Genomic DNA, 12,857 nt, shown 5'->3' with positions numbered 1-12,857 from the left:
ATTGAGCACAATAAGGACTGTAATGTCTAGACTTGGGTTCATTTTTTTGGGCCTTAGTTGTCAGAAAATTTGACCGTTTTGATTCCTTTCATGACACCACCAGTAAAATTAGCCAGGACGCACTGGAGGGACTGTGTCTTTCGGCCGGCCTGGGACCACCTTGGGGTTCCCCCAGCAGAACTGGAGGAAATTTATGTGGAGAGGAATGTCTGGACATCGCTGAGACTGCTTTTTTTTATTTATTTTTTTTCAGTGGCTTGGATGGTTGCATGAAACCATGCAAAGGCATATACCGGTTTACCTACCCATTATCTGATATTTTTTAATGCAGCAAGGTCAGGTCTGTATTCCCCCACAAAATTAATTGTAACTTAGTCAATCACTGATAACAGTTAATAAAAGCCTTTAGATGATACAGCTCTTGAACTGAACTCTTGTCTCCATTGAAAGATGTCAAAAACTAAACATTATAACCATATTTCTGTTAAGAACAGTTCTCATAAAGATATTTTTTTCCTGATGAGAATACATTTATCATCCTTTTAGTTTGCTAAATGATAATAATGCACAAAATAATGTTTGGTTGAGTATTTGATAAACCTTTCAACCAGAATAGTGAAGTTATCTCTTTTTGAAGAGATGGATGCAGGCTGCATGGATCCACATCTACATAGATAGCAGTTAGGATTGATGTTCACAATATTCCTGTGGCAGAAGCCCCCGTGCTCTTTCCAATAACTGGGTTTTATTCTAACTGAATAGATCATATTTATCATTCTATTGATTGAATAGCCATGTTTCTGATGAGTGAAACAGCTGCAGAACCACAGTTTTATCATCTTTGGAGCATTAAATAAAAAAAAAATGTATTTTTCTTGACTAATGCCTTAAACTTTAAGACCGTGTCTCAATCTTACATTTATGCAACCTCTAAACTAGAAAAAAAAAAAAACGATGTATATATAGCTTCCAGATGAATTTTAGAAAGAATACTTTTATTTGATACTCAAATATTTTAATATGTAGTTTAAGTAGTTATCTCCTAGGCTGTAAAGTATCAAAATTAGTGGTGTATACCCACAAAACATGAACGTTCAGGTGAAAAGATGTTTACTTTGAGTCGTTATTGGAATGGCAATTTAAAAATCTCTGTTCTGTTAAATGTCCTCCTGTCAGAATGGGAAGTGCAATGTCTGGCTCCATTTAACCATCATAATTTGTCAAACATAACACGGTAGATTTCAAGCCACCTGACCGTATTCTCTGACTTGAAGTCAACCAGATCTGTGTCCTGTTCTGCTGCAGTGGAAACCCATTAGCATCATTTGTTTGTCTTGTGTGAAGCTGCACGCTGATTTTTTTTCCTCTATTACCTTTAGCAGAGCATCCCTATTAGTATACTTGTTTATTTTAATCTCAACCCAGTGTTTGGTCCAATCTGTTGCCTTAGGAAATACCATTTGCCAAAATGAGTCCCTGAAGCAGCCACATACTGTTAATAAAATCACTTTTCTTTTCAATGCATGAATGCATTTCAGATTCAAAAGCCATATGCCAGAACTGTTTTTGTCTTTGCTGATGTTATTGTTTTAGATTGTGTTTAATCTTGCGTAGCATTGGACACCAAACCTTCCAAAGATACATTTGACTGTGTGATGATTGGGATTTCCTGTGTGTACCCATGTGACTGAAAGAACAATGCATATGTGGCAACATTTGATTTCTGTTTGCATTTGGAAGTCATTTTTCTTCAGGTAACTTTCAATCTGGACTTTGACTGAGGATAAAGCCTGTCTTAATTGTGTGTGCATCCTGCTGAACCGTCTGTCAGGCAAAAGTAAAGCTGCAGCCTTGCTGGGTCACGTCCTCTGAGAAAGCAATCTGCAACCCAAGACTGCTGCTCAGATGGAAGTTGTCGCTCTGAGTCAGCCCAATTACCTCACATGACTGACATAGGTTTGGATCCATGAAATATGTGTGCACAGTTCACACAACCCTTTTTTTTATAAGAATTGGCCAATGTCGATCTTTCTTTGACCTTGTATTGACAAGGAGACCAGTGAAGGAGGACTAACTGCCTGAAAGTCTTAAATGTGTTGGAAGATAAACACTGTTTTTGCCCAAGGCATGCTCAGAAACGTACTGATGCAAAGCTCCTGGAGGGCTTGTCTGTATTTAGCTGCTCTTGAAAGAGGTGGAGTCTTAAAGCTATAACCTAAAAATAACTGTTATTCCTTTAGAACAATTCAGACCACTTGTCTTTACTTCATTTTTTTATCAATATTTATCCTACATTAAAATGTTCATTTGGATCATTGCTAAGCAGTTTTGTTCATTTTGATTAATTGTTTTTGTTCATGCTCAACTGTCTAAAAGCCTTCCAGCTTTTCAAACAACTTTTAAATAGTATTTTTCAGGTTGTTTTTGAATTCAGTGGTGAATTTTTCTGATTTCACTAGAACCATTTTCCTATTCAGAAACTAAGCCTCTGGTGTAGAAATTTGACCTCACATTTGATGAAAATATAACCTAATTTTGCTTCAGGAGATGAAAGGCACTCAGTTATATTCTCATTTAAATATCCATCTTGATTTTTTTTTCTGCAGGAGTTCAGATAATTACATCACCTTTTTTCTGCAGTTTTATTAACTAACAGGAAAACTGTGGGAGGAAAAGGCTTACAGATTCTTAAGATTTTAGTCCAATTGTGGAGTAAAAGTCATCACTGCAGCATCAAAGTGTTGCATTATTTGAAGCTCTGACTTTAGGCACATAAACTCAATCAGGGAAAATGAGCTGGTTACATAACGCTGGTGAGAAAAACAACATATACCTTTTTCTGTTTAGATTCACAAAGATTGTCTGCCGCAAGTAATCTCTTCATAGGTCAAACCCTACACAGCCACAGAAACCAGCACACCTAAGTTAACATGTTTTATTACACCCAGCTTATGTCACATGCATGTTTGTGGTCTGTATGAGGACGATTCAATTTAAATGGATGCATCAAATTTTCCTGTTCAGTTTGATTTGACTTCATTTGTAACACAAAAAATCTTTAAAAAAAAAGGACATATTTCATTTCTTAAATCAAGAAAAAAATGGGTTCATTTTTAAAATGAGATGTAAGAATTTTTACTTGGGATGATTTGCGAATTAAGTTTCCATTTTTTTGTCTTGTTTCAATAAATATTGGCCAGGTAGGATTCGTTCCTCAGGATAACGTGAGGCTCAAAAAAATTGAAGTGATAGTAGAAAAACAAGAAACTTAAAGGGAAAAGAAACCTAAGGGAGTGTGATAATAGACCGCAATATTTTTTTATCCTTTGCAAAATGTATGTATATGCAGATATACTTATAAATAAATGTTGTATCAAAGTAAATCTTTTCTGTTTGCCTCTCTTCTATGTATAGATCACAGTCATCTTCTGAGGCTGTTTGCTGCCAACATCCGAGATATGCAGGTGCGCAGCAGGGGGTCACAGCTCATCTGTGAATCACTACGGTGGTGTGCACATAAAAATGTACTGTTTACTTCTACATGTGAGTTATATACTCAAACTCTAAATGATAACTTTGAAATCAGAAAATCCATGCAACTATCCATCCAGTAACACAGTTATCACATAGCTAACAAATGATGGCATCAGTAATAACTCTAAACATCGAACAACATGTGCGTCTTACCACTGAAAATAGTAGTAATTGTTTATTAAGCCATCAAGCCAACAAAAACAAAGAGATGCAACATGGTGTATTTTGGTGTGTCAGATATGATCATTCAAAAGGGATTTAATTAAGAGATTTTTGTTTTTTCTGTCTGAAAAACAGCTTTTTATATAAAGGATCATTCCTCTACAAATTACAAGTCAATGTTCTATTTAGTTTTTTTGTTCTTGCCTTATTTCAATTTTTTAAGCTTTTATTTGCAGTTTAATATTAAAGATGTAAAAGCTTTACATTACTTGGAATACTTCGCTGACCAGAACCGAATTTGACCCTGCAGTTTGACGTCTGCCATGACCTCCATCTGTTAACAAACCAACAAAAAGAAAAATGAAACCATGGAAAGACAGTAATCTAAAACTAGTGACTAGATTTGCCTGCATGCCAATATTCTACCATCATTTTCAAAGTGATGCATAAAAATGTAAACAATTTTTTCTTGCAAAATATAAACAAAAAAAACATCCAATTTGCTAGGCCAAAGTATGGTGGAAGAGGAAATGGGGTTTGTACAATTGTTTCTTCCTGCTTTTGTGAGTTTGCTAAATGAAAATCAAAATGTGCAAAAATGTTAAGTCCAGCCACAGCCTACTCTGCAAACTTTTATTTTAACTGATATTGGAAATCTCAACATAACAGACCTCATTCTTTTACTTGCTATTTTAATTCGGCATTGCTGAATTAAGTAAACTATGATGCAGAAAAATTAAAAATATGATTCAACACAAATAAGACAGAGGCCAGTATTCCCGCTGACAATTGTTGTTGAGACAGAATGAGAAACACAATAAGACCAGCAGAGCAAAGAAACAAGGAGTTGTGGACTTCTATTTCTTTACTTGAACTGGGTTTTAGCTTCTCACACACAGGGTGCAGATGCTTTTTTCCATTCACTTGTCAAATGCCACTGATGACAAGTTAGGAGTCCTGCCAGAAATTGCAATAGAAACAGCTTGCAGGTGAAATTTGCAATATGTCCTTCCATGAAAATATGTTTGAACAACAGAGGCTGAATAATGTATAGTTAAAGAGTATGAATTTCTTTCAGTGTCAGCCACAGTTTTTTCAGTACTGCCTTCATGCCAGTCACCTTGACAGTCAAGCAAATCCCCATTTTAAACACCTCTGGCAGTTTTACAAGAGGCACATGGATTTTTTTTTTTTTTGCTCTTAAATGAAAAAACATTGGTGACATGGGCTATATTTTTATGACCAACAGCGTTTTTGAATTGCTCAACTATAGAAAAAATAAAAGTGTTAGCATTTTACCATATAACAATGATATAAATGTTTAGAGTTACTGCAGTTTCTAAATTCTGAGCAAATGCCCTCGTTGTTTGTGTTCTTGCTATAAATGGCTCCTGTGATGACAGTTGCATGTATTATAATCCCACTTACTGTCATGTAAATCCAGCATTACAAGCAGGAGCACTGATATTCACCAGGGAGTGCTGACAGTTCTCTCTGGGGAAATCGCAGAGGACTGTATATTGAGTTTTGGCATACGCCCTGCCCTGGATAGACTCTGGCATTATTTCTCTTTTTAAACTTTCAACAAAAGAAACTTTCTGATTTAGCAACATGAGCATTTAAATTAAGGTATCAACACATGTGGGTTTAACAGATGTATTTAGGCAGGAAATTATTGGGGGACTTAAGGCAGGTGTTAATTTTCTTTTAAACATAAAAGGGGCACATGTTGGGGAGAGTCATTGTTAATCTTTTAAATTATATTCTAATTTTAAAAGAGCTTCAAATAGAGAAACATGATCAGAATGTCCCACAACAATATGCATTATTCTTACCAAGTTTATGCGGATATTTGAACAATGCAACATTGAGATCATATACAGTGGGGGGAAAAAAGTATTTAGTCAGCAACCAGAGAGAGAGGCCTGCAATTTTCATTATAGGTATACCTCAACTATGAGACACAAAATGAAAAATGTGGATGTCCAACTAAAAAATCAAATCATCAATCAACCGCCATGTTGGATCATAAACTCTAACATGGCGGCGCGACCGACGCTCGCGGTGGCTTCTCCTAGTAACAATGCAGTGCAATCGTGTGTTAATGTGAATTTTAACGTGACCTTTAATGTTTTGAATGTAAACTGTATAAGAGAGAGGCTATTATATCAGCGACAGCTTCTCTTGGAACTTTGAAGAGCAAGCCACAAGAAGCCTGCGGGCAACTCCGGAACGACATCCAAAGGAAGGTGCGACAGGACGTGGAAACGAGGCAAACGTGGAGGGGCTAAAGTTAGGCTATAGCCACTAAGCCACACAAGCCGGCAATTCCCACACTCCTGCTAGGGAACATACGCTCCATCGACAACAAGATGGACTACATCAGATTATGGAGAGCTTCCTAACGCAGCGTGAGGAACTGTTGTGTTTTTGTTCTTACGGAATCCTGGCTGAATGAGAACATTACAGACGCTACTATCCAACTGGAGGGGCTAACGACGCACAGAGCGGACAGACTAGCTTCGCTAACTGGTAAACAGTCTGTTTTATTCTATTTAATTTTATTTTATAAATTTTTTATCTTATTTACTTCACTTAATTTTTTATTCATCTTGTTTTTTATTCTTGGATTGTGATTTTATTGCTAAGGTTTATTATTGCTGCTTTTTGCAATGTCATGCTATAGTGAGAAACAACATCTCGTCTCACCCGTGTATTTCTCTGCAAATACTATGTGTGGAATGACAATAAACCAAATCTTGAATCTTGAAAAGACTTGGTCTGTCAGAGGTAGAAAACGGGTCAAGTAAAAGTGTGGGTAAATGATGCATTTTGAGGATTGTTTTCTTTTTATTTTTTTTATTTTTTTTCTTGCAGCCAACATTTAATGCTTAACATATATAAAAGTTGGAATGATGCAAGTAATCCACAAGACGAGACAGGGAAATGAAAGCTTTTGTCCTCAAGGCAAATTGTTTTTGCATTTCTCTGAGGAAGCCACAAAGACATAAGTGTTTATTGGGATTTCAACATCTCCCTATATGCAGCTTTGGCATTTAAATGTTAGACTCAAAATCTGGCTTTGACATTACAACCAAACCTATTGTAACTTCTGTTACACTAACTTGTCCTGGTGACATATTTGCTTCACAAAAGTGGAGTTTTTACCTGCTGAGGTTACCTCACACTTGCAGGCCAAAAACACACACTAAAAGGTACAGGATGAGAACAAAACGTGTTGGCTGGTGCTTTTATTGTTGTATTATGGAGAGCGTCTTTAGGAATATTTTTGCTAGCAATTAGCTTTGTCATTAACTAGTAGGCCAAAATGTACTAATTAGGTCCAAAGTATTTTTGGTTTACTACGAAAAACATAAAAGGCATGTGTGCACTTTTTGCCTTCTCGGAAGGTAGAAAAGTGGTTTAAAGGAGTGCCACTAACGATTATTTCCGTAATCGATTAGTCAATGATTATTTTTTCGATTAGTCAAACGGTTATTGTTTTGTTTTTGGGCAGTCTTATTATTTTTTTAAAAAGGTTATGGTGCTGGTACTCAAGGAGGTTCGCGTCATCATGTGTGGTACTGCAAATGCTTGGCGTATTTTTGCATGGCTCACAAAAAATGAAATTTTACATGTGTAGTGCATGAATTTCAATTTCACTTTATAAAAGATAAAAGTTTAAGGTGCCAGGTAAGCTACATGCCAGCACAAAAAAAGTAATAATTGGATCGCAAGTTCCTGATCTCTGCACTCAATCATTGTCAAAACTTCCCATAGAAATAGTTTTACTTTATTGCAATAACTGAACTGTAAAATATTCTACAATAATGTTTCCTTACAATTCTTTGCAAAAGTGACTTAGGTCGCAGCCAGGGTGCAGCAAACATCTTAAAAACATCTTAAGGATGCTCTGTGTAAGTGTTGCAGCCATCTCTGGTGTGCACTGGCTCCTCCCAAGTCCATGGTCAATGGTGCAGACCAGATTTTCGGGCAACCGCGTCTGAAACACCCATGATCGCGCATCGCTAGGCAAGTTTTTCAGTCCAGTCGCAAGCTCTGCGTACAAATCGTGCGTTTGTTGATCGTATGCTGACAGTTCAACCGATTGAACATTTTCACGCTGAATCGTAACAGTACTAACTTTTTTTTTTTTTTTTAACTTGTTCTTTCCAACAGCTGAGCAAACAGATTAGAGCTGAAGGCTTTTTGTGTTGGACAGGTTTTACTATCACAAAAAGAGGTTATATAGCTTCGAGAAACTAGAGTGTAGATTTGGATAAACCCGTTTTTGTCGTATTTTTTTCTTTTATTTATTTGTTACATTTAGTGTGTGTGGGGAGGGAGAGGGGAAGAATGTGGGGGGGGGGGGGGGTGGAAGAGAGTAAAAGGAAGAAAGGTGAGAAGGTGGGGGGATACAATCACTGATTTGAATAAGTTATTATTTTAAGCTGTAACAATTATACCAGATCTGCTGGAAAGACAAATATTACATCAAAGGTGAAAATCTGACACTAAGATGAGCGAAAAATATCTGTCCATCAATACACTGTGGGTAAGGAGGAGGGATGAAGCAGACAGGGAGCAGTGTGGTACTGAGCATGTGCACATGGGGGTGGAGATACATGCATGCTGCCGACGTGAACCGTGTGTTCATAAGGGGAACCAGATCCTACCCAGCCAGATCAGCCAGACCAGGAGAGGGGGGGAGAGCCCCCAGGCCAGGAGCCCCCCCAGCATCCGGACCCAGGCACCCCGGGAAGGGGGGAGGAGGGGATCGCCCACCCCACCAGCCAGGCACAGAGAGGGCCCCCCTACAGGGGCCACCCCAATGCCCAGAGGCATAAGCGAACCCAGTGTCCGGCCCCCAGGCCACAGGACAGGAGCGCTTAGCCATACCAGGCGGCAGCCATGGGGGCCACCGGGCGCCGGACACCGAGACAAGGGCCAAGGACAAAGCCAGGGCCCCCAGAACCCATGAACCGCCCACCACCCGACCGGCGCCCCGTCTCCGCAAGCCAGCCCAGGCACGCGACCTGAGCAACCCAGGGATCGCCTCGCACCCACAGCCACCCCCCATAACCCTACAACCCTACACACTACAACCCCCCCCCCCCGCCAAATTATCTGAGCCCCCCTCCCCAACCCTCTCAGTGCCCTCCCCTCTCTGTGATGGGGAGGGAAAGCCCCAGAGGGTCCCAGCGAGCCAGCCCCCAGGTCCGTCCCACCCATGCACTCACGCACACATACTCACAATCATCTGGTTACCCTCCCCACCCCCCGCCGCCACGCAGTAACCCCCCACCCAGCCAGCCGACCCCCAGCACCGTATGCCCGACCATTCCCTCAGCCGACAGGATACCCATAAGCCCAGCCGCCCCGAGAGGACCAGGCGGGTGAAGACCGGCCGGCCGCCCCCCCCCGACCCCACCCATGTATGGAGGTGTGGGAGTGCTGTGTGTGTGCTCCAGGTAAAATAGGAGGTCTCCAGTGTGGGGGGCCCCACCGCTGCAAAGCCGCAGAGCCCCCCACTCCGGGGTCCCTCTGTGAGTGGTGTGTATTTGCTGTGTATGTGCTGCTAGCATGCAGTGTGTGTGTCTACAGAGGAAGTTAAAATTGTGGGGGGGGGGCAACGAAAGGTGAGCACGGATGTTTCACCGTGCCCCCCTCCACCAGACCCTCTCCACAAGGCCCTAGATGAATCAGAGTGTCTAATATGCAAGTAAAAAGCGGGGTGGAGGACGGGCGCCAACGCGAACCCAGAGAGAGGAGCATCCCCAGTGAGCCCCGCCAGCATACCCCTCCCATCCAGTTCCCGGAGCCCTATGTGCCTGTGTGCAATCTTTGTTTGGGTGAGAGCGGGGAGGAGCAGGCGGATGGGCACAACCTGGGGAGAAGGCTCCCCCGAGCGACCGGCCCCCCAGCCGGCCGCGGTAGGCGCCCCCCCTCCCAGAGCGGCCAGGCAGCCAGGAACTAACTAACTTACCGTCAACAATTTTTTACAGTCGATTAGTCGTGACAGCCCTAGTGAAATATATGTATATATAAGTATATGCTATGTACCATTTACCATATCTGGTGTTAAATAGGGAGTCGATGGGAAACTGCTCCCTTTTAAAGCAGCAAAAACTGAAAAGACCAATAAATTTGATACAGACTAATTTTATTCATAAAAAGACAATAGGGACAGCACTGTATATAGTATGTTTACCCCACCCCCACCCCCCCTCAGTGCTTCATTGTGGACAGATGTGTGGTACCAATTAAAAAGAGCCTCTAGTGTTGTCACTCAAACATCTCAGTTTGAAAAAGTGAAGATTAGAGCAAATGGAGCTTTACACTTTTTTGCTTTGACAGTATGAAGAAAGACAACTTCAGGGCAAAACACCTGAGCATGTTCAGCATTGCTCTCTTTTTCCTATACTCCCCACTGTTCAATGGCCTTTAAGGCTCATTTCTTCAATTTCTTTGTATCTGTGAAGCCTGCCAAATTTCCTTAACAATTCAGCTGACTTTAGGTGCATTGATAAATTCATATTGAATTTAATTAAACTTGAAAGTGTTTGTGCAGAACCAAAAAGATTTATTTTTAACCCAAGTACCCAAATTAACAGGTTTTCCGCACGGAACAAAACAAATTTGTCCTTTAAGCATTTCAAACTGCAAACCACTGATAAATACTACTTCATAGACTATCTGACATTTTCCTTAACAGGCAATACCATACATCAAAGAGCTGGCATTCTGAACTGTTAGATCTCTGTGTTGTGTATCTTTTATTTAGTAGATCCTAAAGATTCTCTAAAAATCAAACTAAATTTGTTAAATTAAACCTATATGTACTGATTTTGTCATCAGAATAATTAATTGCGGACTGTTTTTAATCACCCACAAACTATTGTGTTTAATATTTTATCTTTGTACACAGTAAGGCAACTTGGGTTGTTATTCAGCCTTTTACTTCCATATTGAACTTGACTAAAACTTTTACTTTTTAAGGAATTGGATCACAGAGATTATAAACGTTTTAAATCCACTGTATTATAGTCCCTATTAGCATGCGTTACACCCACCCAGCTTTCATGAATACTTCATTCACGCTGATATTTTCGGAAGTCTTTTTAGCCATTTGGTCATTCAATAATTAGGAATCCTAACTGAATGGTCTCTGGAAATAGTGACTGTCAGAAATCCTATACCATTAATATTGCATTCAGCTCTTTTGGGGTTATTAGTGAGGCAAAGTTCTTAACAAGCTGGTAGTCCTTAGTGTTGTCAATATTTTATCCACATGTACCTTTGTTGATTGAGAAGATACTTCAGAAGTCAAGGTCAATGACCTAAAGCACCCAAAGGGGCAAGACAGTGACAAAATTACAATTATCTCTAAAAATAAATGATTTAAAGACAAATATGTCTAACTGATTCATCAAATTCGCTTTTGATCTCGCCCTCAACTTTACTGTAATATTTAGTACCTTTAAGTAAATCTTAAAGCTGTTCTTTTCCTTTTTGACAAACATTTGGTTTAATCACAAGTCTTTCTTTTTTCTGTCAGTTAAAAGCAAATCTTGTGAAGACGTCTATAAAGGCGCTCTGAAGCACACAAAGTTACAGAGTATTTTACTTTTCTCTATTTCCCTAATCAAAACTCTCCATGTAATTACTGATAGAGGAGAGTCCAGGCACTGAAAAGAGAGCTGGGGGCTTTCATACACACTTTAATGGAACTACTTGTTTATAAGTCCACCTACACACCATTAATGGGCCCATGCATAGCATAGTCATGAATATGCATTCTTACCTTGCCTGATGGTTTGAAAAAATTGGCAGAATAGAAAATGAAAAGAACAATGAAAAGTGTCTCTTTGTTATTTGCCTGAGTGCCTGACAAGGTAATATGCAAATTTCTAGCCTTTATGCCCACTGCATATTATTGAATAAAGAGCTGCTCGTTAAAATGTGTGAACAGACCTTGATCAGACAGCAGTCACTTGGATTAGACTGCTGCATTTACAAAACTGATTCGTAGCTTTAGTTCCCCTTTCAATTCCTACTATTTTATATTGCAATTCGTTTTCTTTCCAACGTCGATTTTTACGTTCGAAAGGGAAATTAAAATCTGTTGAGATTAAAAAGAAGCATATTAATTAGGTTTGGTATCAAAAACAATCAAGGAGATGGGAAAAGACAAAAAGAAACCATAACTCTGATAAACCATGACCAGTAATCAATCATCAAACACACAAAAAACGGAAAAAAAGTTACTCATTGTGAGTCAAAGCTCTGTCAGCATACAAAGATGGAAAACAATAAAGATGTTATCCTTCAAACAGAACCCTGACAGCTTTTGAGCTTTCATTATATGATCATGAAGTCAACTTGAAAGCATTTTATTAGGAATAACTAACAACGTTGTAAATGTCAATCAATGTCATGCTGTTATTGCCTAACACTTTACTGACAGAGACTGTCCAATAAGATGGCAACATTTTTCGCTCAACTTTTATCCCAATTTTCCTTTCATGTGAGGTGGGGGACAAAAATGCAAGACAAAAAAAACCCTTAGTGAGGGTGGAGAACCCGAAAGCGGGAGATAGGATTCATTTTCATGAGTTAAAGAAGAAAACGGCACTAAAACAACAGAAGAGCATGTACCCACACACTGAGATAACTGATAACAAAAGCCGATCAGACAATTGAAAACTGAAGTCATGCGTGCTCAGGTGAAAAAGCATGAAGTTGATCATTACAATCTGAACACAAAACACGACTAAAACGACAAAAAAAAACAGAAAACAGGAAATCAAAAATAGCAGCAATTCCCAGACTTTCTTTTCAAAATTTCACAATGGTATTTAACTATACCAACTTACAAGGAAATGGCACCAAGCAGGGAGTAGTGGCTTTACTGATCTCAGGCAAATTATTGTCATCTCTTGGTTATTAAAAATAAATAAAATACACATAAAATGACCTAATAATGAAAAATGAAAATGACTAGTGATTAAAAAAACTAGAAATGAACGACCTTGGGAGAATCTCAGGCAGGCAGCTCAACAGCACGTTTACAAGTTTACACCTCCCCGCAGGCGGTTCAGCCCAATTAACTCACCTATTCCTCGTCCTACTGAAGAACCAGGTGTGTGGCCTACGCCCTC

This window comes from Oryzias latipes, chromosome 17 (assembly GCF_002234675.1).
Source record: "Oryzias latipes chromosome 17, ASM223467v1".
Taxonomy (NCBI): domain Eukaryota; kingdom Metazoa; phylum Chordata; class Actinopteri; order Beloniformes; family Adrianichthyidae; genus Oryzias; species Oryzias latipes.
This window is presented reverse-complemented; position numbering follows the sequence as displayed.